We start from the raw sequence: 12880 nt of genomic DNA on the forward strand, positions 1-12880 counted from the left end.
AAATTCTATTGCACTCCTGCTTTTTTTCAGGCCTTCTGGTAGGCATTAAAGGAGATTATTTAAAAATGACTAAAATACAATACCTTATCTCAAGGAGCAGAAAATCTAGCCCATAGCTTTTCTGTAAATATAAAACTGTTAAAATAAGACAAACAAAAAGGAGGATCTTTGATTTGATCTTTTATCTCATTTGATCTATTCAAAAGCAGAGAGAAGGTATTTCTTGGCTGAAAAAAAAGAAGTTTTCAAACATCCTAAGTATAAAGACACTAATGTAGTTTGTCATGAATCTACACAGCAGCAGTTTAATGCAGGTTGTATCAAATCTAAAAATGTATCTTTTAGTGGAACCAGTTGCTGGTATAATTATTTTTTCATAGTTAGACAGTGTACTACCCACAAAACCCTCTTTCTTCCCAAGCTAACGCAGCCTGCCATCCCAGTGTAGATGCATGTTGGGTTACAAAGTCCTTTGGATTTAAAGGTCAATTAGTTTGGTTCCACTTTAATTAGAAGCCATCATAATAGTGCTGTGTGAGTAATTTATAGAGGCATAAATATTGACATCAATTTTTGTCAGATATTCTGATATCATAAACATCATGTAAATCTAGGCACTAGCAATCAATTTGCACATAATAGACTAATTTTATTAGAACTGTGTGACTGCACTATTCGGTTTTTTGAGTCCCTCTCGTCTTGCTATATTAAATCATCGTTTTAAATCATGTCATAGCATTCCTCACAGCAAGCAATCAAAAACAGAAAATTTAAGTTTATTGGATCTTTGCCTAATTTAATGATCCCCCCCCCCCCCACGAGTTGTGCTCTCTTTAAGCCCTGCAATGATGTTTTGGCCCTGTGCCTAGAAGCACCTCCATGTTGCTCAGAGCTGAGTGAAATACACACCAAAGCAACAGCAAGAAAAAGTCCTTGCTGTTTCTGGAATCTAGTGAGATTGCTAATAAAACAATTTCTGTTCAATTAGTTTGCTTGGTGGGAAGCTCTCTGATTGCTGAAAAGGTGACCAAAAGACCAGCTGGTGTGGCTCAGTGGTTATGCATCAATCTATAAACCAAGAGGGCATGGTTCAATTCCTGGTCAAGGCACATGCCCAGATTGCCAGCTCAATCCCCAGTCAGATGTGCAGAAGAAAGTTGATGAATGATTCTCTCTCATCATTGATGTTTCTATCTCTCCCTTTCCCTTCCTCTCTAATATATATATATATATATATATATATATATATATATATATATATATATATATATTCATCCAAGAGTCCCTGAGCCAGGAACATCAAGGATTAATTTTTTAATTTATTATCTTCTGTTTCTCTCTTCTAGGATTTAAGCATCATGAGGGCATTGATTTTGTCCATTATGTTCTTGGATATATAAGTGCTGAGAACAGTTCCATTACCAAGTATTTATTTGCCCAGTGGAGTGATTAAGATAAGCAAACATTGAGTCAATTGAATGATCACCTTATAATGGAAAGTGGTCCCAGAATTTTAGCAGCATCATAAGTATGTTTCTATTTAAAATAATGGGATTAACAGAAAAATGATTATGACAAAGAGCATGCCTCCTTGGAGTATACAATTTAGGCACATATAGAAATGACAAGAGAGTTGGCAGTAAAGAATTTCAAGAGATTAGAGGAGAAGACATATAATGGGAGTGGGGTAGGGTGGAATCGGGGATGATTTAACATCCAGAGTCATACCTAGATGCCATAAGAAATCGAGCTAATTTGGGTGTTGTTTCTGCCTCCACTCGGGCAGTAGCTAAGCAGTTAGGGTGTATAAGCAATAAGCCTGGAGAATTGGATTAATAATTTGGTGTCTGATTGCTTGCCTCGGCATCAATGTGGAAATGGTGGCTCTAGGCAACCTTATAGCCTCAAAGGCCAAACTGTAAACAGGTTCTTGGAAACTCTTGTGGAAAGTAAGCCTACACTTTGTAAGTTCTTGCTTTAAAAGGGGCAACAGGCCACTTGGTCTTTGTTACACTCACAATAGTGCAAACAGTATAGATTTTAACAGAAGTCAAACACAGATTAACAAATATTTTAAAAGTAAAGCTGATTTGTACATTCTGCTGAATGTTCTTTACCTTACACATTCAATTGCTAATTCCTGTCAAGTATATTCCCAAGTCTTTCTTTGTCTAATCCTCAATAACACTAACTCTGGGATAATTCGGCTCATTCTTCACATTTCAGCCACACAGAACTTCTCATTCTTTTGTTTAAGGATCACCTGGCCTTGCTTAACATCCTGCAGTGGGTCTCATTGCCCATCAAGTGAGTTCCAAGTTCCCAAACATGGTATTCAAAACTTTTCTTTTCCCTAAATTATTTACCCTTTCCCTTAAAGAAGTCTAACTAAGGTTTTCTTAATCTGTTGACTTCATGTACCCATTCCTATGTAAATGTTGTCCCCTGTGCTTAGAATTTCCTTTCCTGGTATCTACTTAGAGAATATCTAATCATTCTTCAAGACTCCTCTCCGTTATCACTGCCTCCATGAAGCAATTCACCACACAGATCTACTGCTCTGCTCTCATGAACATTAGTTATTTACATTCACCCGGGATACTATGCATTTCTTTTTATTGTAATAACTTGTTTACATGCCTGATGTGACTTCATGGTGTGTGGGGACTCTCTTTTTCATCTTTGCAACCCATAGCACTCTTCAGTTTGCAGAATGAGTAAAAGTCAAGCATTTGTTACATTAGTTGTCTTTGTGCTTTGACTACAGATCTGATTTTTTTTTTAAGTTGGCTGAGCTGGGACCCCTGGACATTAAATGAAATTTAAAACTGCCAATGAGAAATCAAATCATTTTTATATGAGGATGATCACTAATAGTCTAAGTAAAATAGAACATTTTATGTTAAAATAAGTGACTGTTCTTGATAACAGCTGGGCAAGTCAAAGGACAAAGTCCCTTGCTAGGTCCTTGAGAGCAGGGACTACTTTTTAATTCTTATCACATGCAGCATCTTATAAAGTGTGAGACATAAAGTAAATCCTCAGTAAATTCTTTGGAATGAGTTGTTATAAACATGTGAATGCAACTCTATAATCTAAACTTGCTACTCATTGTTCCTTGCCTCAGACCATTACTTAACTAGCTAATATAAAAATTAGTCAGCAATGTTGGTCAATCTCAACATTAGCTACTATAATTAACCATTAAGAAATTTCTGACCATTAAGAAGTGTCTCATTACCTTAGTATCATAGATCTTATGTATTTAAGATCTATCTGAATTGAATATTTGGGATATTTTAAACTTAATTTTTCTCCATATAATTTTAGATTCAACAAGTTGGTTGATTGATCATTTTGAGGTCAAGGATGCCAACATAAGCATCTCTGCATATGCCTTTACAATACCTAACACATAGTAGGCCTTCAACAAATGTTTGCTGAAATGAAATAGCTAACTTATATTATCAAGGTACAGAATTTAGCTTATAGTACTCACATACAGATATATACAAATATCGATATATGGCGTTTTAAAACACAGAGAAAGAGTGTGTACCTAAGATAGTAATAATTTAAACTAAGCACAAAGAATGAAGATGTGCATTTTAGAGGTTTGGGCAGCCAAGTCATATAGTGGAAGAAACATGAGTTTGAGGATCATCTAGACCAGAGTTTTACTTCTAGCTCTATGACTTAACTTCTCAGTGACTGTGGGTAAAGAGTTGTGCCTCAGTTTCCTCCGCTGGCAACATGGAGCTAATACCATCTTTTTAAGAGACAGTGGTCAGAATTAAATAACCTAATACATCTGAAGGCACCCCTGCGGCTGGTACAGACCTCCCACTCTGTGAGAGTTTGTTATGGTGATGGCTGCTCAGCCGTTCTTCACCCTTTTTGCATTAGCTGTTGCTGATGTCCTGCTGGAGAATCATGACCCTTTTCAGCAGTGGTTCTTTTTATTTTATTCTTTCCATCACCTTTTATCCCTTCGATGCCCTCTTCCACCTCCACCCACCCCATTCCCCTGCCCCTGCAATCACCACATTGCTGTCCATGTGCATGAGTTATCACTATTTTTTTTTCTTTTTTGCTCAATTCCTCCAACCTTCCTGCTCCCACACACCAGAGTCATCTGACTGCATGCTAAAGTTTCAGAACCACTGCTCAATCAAGCAAACTAGAGACAGACTCATAGACTGAGCAGTGGTTCTGAAATTTTAGCATGCAGCACATACAGTGGGAGGCCTTGTTAAAACAAGGTTGGTGGGCTCCTCCACCAAAGCTTCTAATGCAGTAAGTCTGGGGTGGGGCCAAGAATTTGGATTTCTAACAACTTCCCAGATGCTGCTCTTGCTGCTGCTAATCCCAGGACCACGTTTAGAGAAGCTTCTGAGAACCACTGCTTTTTGCTTCTGCTATTATGAGAAGTATAGCAGGGGGAAAAGGATATTTATGGGTTCTTGAATATGAATATCTCTGAGGCCATTCTGGGACTTGGATGTACAGAAACAGAATTCTCTCACTTACCTGCATATGGAAAGACTAAAATCAGGTCAGGTTTGCCAGTGGTTCTCAATGGAGAAGCCCTGAGCAACTACCAGATGGGCTGAGAGGCATGACAAGGAAGAGGGCAAAAGACAGGAATTCTCAAGCCCCCAGACCACCCTGAGTACTACTGTTTTCTAAAGATCTCTTTTGCTAACTCAATTAGAAAAGAATGAACTACTTCAGGAATTATACATATTGAATGTACACTTACCTCTAATATTGTACAACTACATAACCAACGTATATGCTGGGGCTAACTCAAAGTGAATCAAATATAATATGTACCCTCAAGGGAGTTAGAATTAGGAGGATGTCAGGTATGCCAAGGAAAGAAAATATGATCTAACATTAATATTGTAGTACAAAGAAAAAGGTAAAAAGAGATATAGAAATGCATAATAGGACAACTACCGTGTATCCCCGAAAATAAAACATCCTCTGAAAATAAGATCTACTTGCAGGTTTCCTTCTGAGTGAAATATAAGGCATCCCCCAAAAAATAAGGCTCCCCCCTAGGCTAAACATGAGAGATTTGGTCCACTGATTCTGAAAGAAATGGAGTCACAAGAAATTCACCAGGAAATTCAGGAATTGGATTGTTATGATGATGTTCCAGAAGATGATGACATGATTGTCATTGAATAAATGAGTAAATACTTGATACTGTAGGATTCACAGTTTGTCTGGTTTGTGTTGACAACTACCGTACTACCGTACCGTATCCTTTATTTTCATTTAACAATAAATGTGTACCGTATTCTTCTTCATGGAAAAATAAGACATCCCCTGAAAATAAGACCTAGCACATCTTTGGGAGCAAAAATTAATATAAGACACTGTCTTATTTTCGGGGAAACAGGGTAATACTAATGAATAGCCAATGCATTTGTGGAGCTTACTGCAAGTGAGGCATTTTTCTATTAACTCATTTAATCTTCACAACAATCTATAAGGTAAGCAGTAGGACTAGTCCCGTTTTATATGTGAGGAAATTTAGGCATAGAATGGTTAAATGAGTTGCCCAGAGCCAAACTGATAAAATGGAACAGAGTCCGAATTTAAACCCAGGCAACCCAGCTCTACACCTTTGTGCTTGGCCATTACACTACCCAAAGCATTGCATAGAGACAAAATTAAGAAAGATGCATCGAACTAAAAGAGGATACATAAGATTGATTCAAATTATTGCTTAGAAAGCCATTTTTATTTCTCCTTGTATTCCTGAGCTCAGTCGGTACTAGACACTTTCGGCCTCAGAAGTCAACAGGTAGAACCATTACTACATTGCCATATCCTAAATTAGGACAATCCAAAGAGCCACCCTGATTATGTACACTGACTTCTGCTATATTGCACTAATTCCTTCAATACTCCACGGCACAGAGAGAGTGTGTCATAATAAATTGCCTCGATCCTGTGCATTAGTGCTGGCCACTCTCCCACAAACAATGTCCAAATCATAGGCAACTGGCACAGAGTCACTGTGACAATATGTAAATTACTTGTAAAGTGAACTTGATCTTGTGTAATAAATGTCATTATTTATTGTTAATTTGCTAACAGTATTTTAATACAGTAATTGAGGCCATGGAAGATGTGGGCTAAAGATGAAACTATCTATAACTTGATTTTAAGCAAAATTGCATTATCCAGGTTTATGAAATATGCTAAGGAATTGAAAGACAAATACAATGCTCACATTTGGTATGAATAGATATGGAAACATAACTGTAGAAAGAGACATAATGTGCTATAGGATTAGAAGAGAGGTTTGGAAGAAAAGATCAAAGGTGTCTGCTGACTCTAAAATCGTTTGGTTCTAGGATCAGCGTCCCCTGACCTACCTCGGTCTTTTCTCAATAAAACAAAGAAACATCTCATTAAATGACATGGCACAGTTTTTTGTTTGTTTGTTTGTTTTCTGAGGGAAAGTATATTTAACTTTACAAATTTAAATGTATTATATGAATTCAAGAAGGAAATACATTTAAAACATACATTGCCACATAATCACCTATTTTTGTGTAAAACAATAAAAATGATGTACTTTTTTAACATGTGTACATCAAAACCAAAACAAAAGGTAATTTTTACTTTTTCCTCTACTGGTAACTTAGGGTGCATTTTTAGGTTTTGGTTCCTAGCAGGAATTTTTTTATAAATCTTGAAACTGCACATCTATCTAGCTTGGCAGCCTTCTCCTGGTCTGTTATTTCCTTGACTCTATTCACGTCTACTCTGATTCTTTCCAATTCCTGCTTTCCTGGATGCTCCTTGGGACTAACCCCATGAGTTGCCAAACAAACCCAAAACATTAAATTTAACGTGTAAGCAGAAACTAAATCCACTTTTGCTTGTTCAAGTGGGTCCAACTTCTGCAAAACTCATTTCCAGAAACAGACATCATGGTCACCAGCATGTTATCCACAGCACCAATGGAATTCTTAAATGCTGATAAATACTCATGTATTTCTGCTGGCAGGTCTTTATTAATTTCTTCTTTGGCCGTTATGATCAACTGTGTTGCTCCCTGAGGGCCCTCTTCTGATTTTAAACTGCCAATTTGTATTCTCACTTGGAGAATGTCTACATTACTAAATCTTAGTAATTTGGGGCTTCTCAACTGCATGATTTCATAATTAATTATCAATTATTTTTTTTAAAAAGCCCTCCACCAATTGTCTGCCCAATCTTCTCCTTTGAAGCCAGCTATCAGATCAAAATCAGGTTCAGCATCTGTAAAATTGACCCTCAAGAGTGAAATCAGTTTTTAATAATAAGGTGTCAAAAGTGTTCTGCAAGTATAAGGTATTAATAGAGTGCTGTGATTATTATTATTATTACGCAGCCACTTCCCACAGTGATGACCTTTGTGCTCCTCTACCTCTCCTTCATCTGCTCTATTTTATGGTCTGTCATTTTTGAGGGTTTAAAGCCCTCTTCTTTTCTGGAACCTCTGGTGTTCTTTCTTCCACTCAATTCTCCCTTTTGCAAGCTGGGCTATCCTTTCTCCAAACCCAGCATGCGCTGTAGAGAGAAAGCCGGCCTGGGTCTGATTGGAGAGAATCACCATTCCTCCTCCCACAGGTAGCCAAGCAAAACCACGTTGACTGACTCTTATTTAGCTTAGCCAATGTCCAGAGCAGAGAGATCTCCTGAAGGAAGCCACTCACCAGCAAAGACCTTAAAACAAGCCTCCTTTATGTTATGCCCATTGTTCAGAAGCCTAAAGTTCTGTGTTCTTTTTCTCATGTCAAGTCACGAGTCCTCCTCATCCAAGGCCTATAGTCTTGTTGAATAAAACCCATCCAAGCACTACTTCCTCAGTTCTGTTTTTTTATTGTTTTCCTCCATTCAACAGTGTGTCAATGATCCCACTATTCTCTGTGCCTCACCCTGCTCTCCCAAATTTGGACTACCCATCCTGCTCAGCATCCAGCCCTAGCCAGCGTTTCAGGCCAAGTTCAAACCCTTTGTATCTATGGGCCACCACATTAGTCCCATATAGTTTGTTTATTCTAAATTCAAATACCTGCTCAAAAGTTCTCTCTTCTAGAATTAGTTCCTCTCTCTTATGGGCTTTCAAAGCACTTTGCTTATAATTCTATGAAAAGAACAAATTGTACTACAAGTATTATTTACATGTCTCTGACTGTACAGCATAGTCATAACAGCAGAATCTGTATTTTGCTCATTTTTAGCATTTAAAAAGATGTACAAAACCTGATTTATAGTGGATGCCCAACAAATAGTTGTTAAGTAAAATAATAAATAATTCCCCCAAATTCTCCTCTCTGTAAGTGTGTATATGTATAATGTGTGTACATGACTCCTATTATGTAAGTACAAGAGTTTATTTCAGGACTATATACCTAAAAGTGGAATTGCTGGGTCATAGGTACATATAGATCTGTTTTAGGAGCTAATGTCAAACTGCTTCCCAAGATGGCTGCACCATATTTCACCCCCAGCAGCACTGTATGAGCATTTGGCATGTGACTATTTTGCACACTAAGTGAGTATAAAATGGAATCTCATCATGGATTTAATTTTCATTTCCCTGGTAATGAACTTCTCTTCATATATTTATTTATACTCTTGTCCATTTATCTGTTACTCATTTTGCTTATTCATTTGTTTCTTTACAGGTTCTTCATATCAGTCTCTTGTAGTAGATACATTGGAAATATTTACCCCATTTGTAATTCTCCTCATTTGTAACTATTGTTTTAAGGTTCGTTTACTAAGATGTTAATTTTAATTTGGTCATTTATTATAAATATTTTATTTTTTATTCAACAGCTTTGTGTTTTGTTTAAAAAATATCTCTCCCTGCCCTTTTTAAAAGGGCATGATATTGAAACTCAAAAAACCTGGGTTTGTGTCCATATTCTACCATTTATTTTCTGTGAGGTCCTGGTCAAGTTATTTTATTTCTGTGCCCCCTCTAATTCTTTTATAAATATATATATATATGGAATATTATGGTACCATATATAGACTGCCATGAGGATAAAGTGTGCACAGTGTGCACATGTGCTTTATATATAAAGTGTTATACTATATGCATATTAATTGTAATAATGGTTAACATTCATTTTTGTGTAACTAAAAGCCATAACCTTTCTTAGACATGACTTTTAATCTTCATCAGCCTCAGATTATCCCATATAATAAAAGGCTAATATGCAAATTGTCCCCTCAGGAGTTCGACTGACAGGGAGTTTGAGTTTGACCACTCACTATGATGTGCACTGACCACCAGGGGGCAGCACAGAATAAAGGAAGGTCCAGGCCCAGGTCCAGGCAGGGAGAAGGAAGGCCCTGATCAGCCCTGATCACCAACCAGGTCTAGGGACTCTACTCATGCACAAATTTCATGCACCTGGCCTCTAGTGATATATAAAATAGTTACAGTATCTATCTCGCTGTGATGCTGTGAGCAAGAGGTGATGCTTAACAGGGCTGGGACTAGGATCAGGTGAGTGAGGCACTCACCTCAGGTGCAAAATTTAAAGAGACACCAAAAATATTACAATCAAGATAAATATTTGATATTTTTATAAGTAATTTGATATTTTTAAAATAAAAATTAGTACAAAATTCTGGAATGAATCAGATATCAATTGTTTTCAGGGATATTTGTTTTCCATATTTGAGAAACTATTACATAATTATCTATTACAGAATGGCCAGGGATAGAACCAGAAATAGGGGGGCGGGGGTGGGGAGATAATAATTTGCAGCTTTTTAAGAGCCCTTGTGAGTGAGGCTCAATCTTTTGCTCTTTTCAGCAACAGTGGATGATCGCTGTTCAGCTGGCAGGTGACAGTGTTCTGAAGCTTTGGAAGCACATTTTCAGCCGATTGGCTATTTTCACTATTGATGAGTTACTCTCTGTATCACAGCTGACTGATCTCAGCTGGCTGCATTCCTTGGCCCTGTACCTCTTCCCTTGGAAGCTAATGCCAATAGCAAAGGTGCTGCTTTCCCTGTGGCTACTAAAGCCTCCCTCTGCCTTGGGAGTAGCAAGGACAGTAAAGGGGTTTTCTCATAGACACAGTGTGCTCCCAGCACATCATAAATAATAAACTGAAACTCAGCCAGCTGGTGACAGGATTGGCTGGTGACAGGACAGTTTGAGGCTGAGGAGTGCTTTAAAAGCCTTATAAACGCTGACCATCTTCCAGCTCTACATGCTTGGAAGACCCCAATAAGTCATAGGCTGGATGTAATTTCTTGCTTTGGAAGTACCTCATGATGAGATTTACTGAAGAGGCAGAAGATACTTTCAGGTTTTTAACACACGTTTAGGGGTAGGCTGGAGAAGGATAAATGTACTGTATGTAATAGTCAGGCATACCCCCTGTTTTTACTGTTGTGAATATTGACTTCCAAATGGATTTAATCAAAATCAATAACAAAATGTACAGTAATGAAGTAATGTAAAATGCAGTAATGTATAGGTCAAGAGGTTGAATGGGGGATATATTAACAGAAAAGCAGCTTTACAAGAACAATTCATCCCTCTTGTAGAAGCTTTCTTCACCTAATATCCTATGTAATAAAAGCCAGTGACCAAAATGGCAAACAACCAGAACAACCAGAGACCAGAAAGACTACGGCCCCTCACCCTTGCTGGTCCTGTCCCAAGCGGAGACCCTCACCCTGGTGCCCCACCAGGGCAGGCCATGCACCTGGCCTCTATACTATATAATAGAAGGGTAATATGCAAATTGACCCTAACAGCAGAATGACCAGAACAACCACTTGACCAGTCACAATGAGGCACACAGACTACCTCTTGGTCCCTTTCCCCATCCAGCAGGCTCTAATTGCCAAATGGCGAATGGGTAACTGGGGGTGAATGCCAGGCCAAGTCCCCATCCTGCTGGTCACCCCACATATAGAAGGTGACCCATGGCAAGGGCAGGGCCAGTGAGTGGGCGGGAATGGTCAACCTCTTGGTCCCTCCCCCCGGCCATCAGGCTCCCATCACCTGATGGTGAATGGGGGACCGGAGTGGGGCAGGGGAGCAGGACCAGCTGCAGGCAGCTGGGAAGGATGGCCCTGATTGCAGGACAGGCCAAGGGACCGTACCCGTGCACAAATTTCATGCACTGGGCCTCTAGTAAGGCAATAAGAAGGAGAGGCAAAGCTCTAGAGGTGGGCCACATGGGTCCTTATAGAACTTTTAAAAATTATCTTCTCAGCAAATTTAATTTTACAGGCCCTGTCCAGGTGGCTCAGGTGGTTGGAGCATAGTTCTGTACATGAAAAGGTTGTGGGTTTGATTCCCAAACAGGGCATATACCTAGATTGCAGGTTCAATTCCCAGTGGAGGCTTATATAAGGAGGCAACCAATGGTCATTTCTCTCTCACATCAATGTTTCTCTGTGTCTCCCTCTTGTTTTCTCTTCTCTCCCCCCACTCCCTGCTCCTCTCTCTCTCTCTCCCTTTCCTCCCTCCCTCCCTCATCAATGGAAACATATCCTCCAGAGGAGGATAAAGGAATTTAGTTTGACAGGATTAGGCTACAGCTGGAAAGACAAAATAAAGAAATCCATTTACAAGATCAAAAGTCTGACCTATGGGTAGATAGCCCAAACATTGTCCTTTCAGATTGGCATATAAAAGAAAATAAAGATGACGGATTTTAAATAATATCATAATTATTTTCTAAAAGTTCAGTGATTCTAAAATGTTTTAAATATATCTTTGGAGCATACACATGCATCCTAAAGTTAAATGGCAAAAAGCACAATTGTTAAGAATTGTCTACTTATTAAATTTATATCCTAAGAGGTAAAAAAGGAAAATGTATTATATAGAATTGGCCAGAAAGGCCTAAGGTGATTTTTGAATAATCAATATTTTCCAATATATTCTATAGCCTTAAAACAGAAAAATAACTGATCCCGGCATTCACTAGAAATCTGTTTATTTTTTTTTAAGGAAGCTTAATAATTCACTGGAAAAGATTGTCTATAATACAAAGACTTCAAAGAGTATTTTACCAAGAAGGAAAAGCACTCCCATTTTATAGGAAACCAAACTAAAGTCTGAGAATATTAAGAGGTCTCATCATAAATCGCTGGTTGAACTCTTTCACCCATTTATCATTTCTTTACAATTTCAATTTATTTTTCCCTTCTCATTTTTGGCTGTTATTCCTCTCAATTAACCTCTGTGCTACCATCTGCACTCCCTCATTTCCTTCCTCCTCTGTCTGTTTTCCTATTTCTTCCTCATATGACTATCCTTCTATTCTCTCCAGAAGACTTTAAAGAGGAGGGGAAAATTAGTGACAACAAAGATAGAAAATAAACTACTTTTAATCATGGATGGAATAGCTGATTTAAGCCAAGGGGTACCATCTTTTGAATATGTTCTCTTCAAATGGGTGAATGGATCAGAAGAGGGAGGGAGGATAAAAAGGAAAGAGGGAAGAAATTAAAGGGGGGGAAGGAAATAAATGAATTATCAATATTTGTTAGTCATGCAATGATTAAGTTGAACTTCTAAGTGCCAGTCCTGTGAAATGTCTGAGAGTTATTGGAGACATACACAAACATTATTAGAGTCTGAGCAGCAGTAGCTGCTGCAGGGCTGGAATGGCTCAGAATTTAGAAATCAGGCACAGATCGTGGATGTCCTAGTGGCATTTCCTACACATCCTCAAGGGACACTACCATGAATGGAATAATAGAAGTCAAACTTCAATCAGGCCCTTATTAGTTACTTTGCACACAGAATATGAGGTGCCATTGTTGGTGGCAAATGACAGCTACTGCAGCTTAGAATTGACAGTGCCTTTTTTTACAAGCT

General features: G+C 38.3%; 1 pseudogene; it reads right to left on the bottom strand.

Moving 5' to 3' along the window:
• Positions 1-6616: 6616 nt before the first annotated feature.
• On the bottom strand, positions 6617-7180 carry LOC118709536 (annotated as a pseudogene).
• Between the last annotated feature and the right edge of the window lie 5700 nt (positions 7181-12880).

Source organism: Pipistrellus kuhlii, unplaced genomic scaffold (assembly GCF_014108245.1).
Source record: "Pipistrellus kuhlii isolate mPipKuh1 unplaced genomic scaffold, mPipKuh1.p scaffold_m20_p_1, whole genome shotgun sequence".
NCBI lineage: Eukaryota > Metazoa > Chordata > Mammalia > Chiroptera > Vespertilionidae > Pipistrellus > Pipistrellus kuhlii.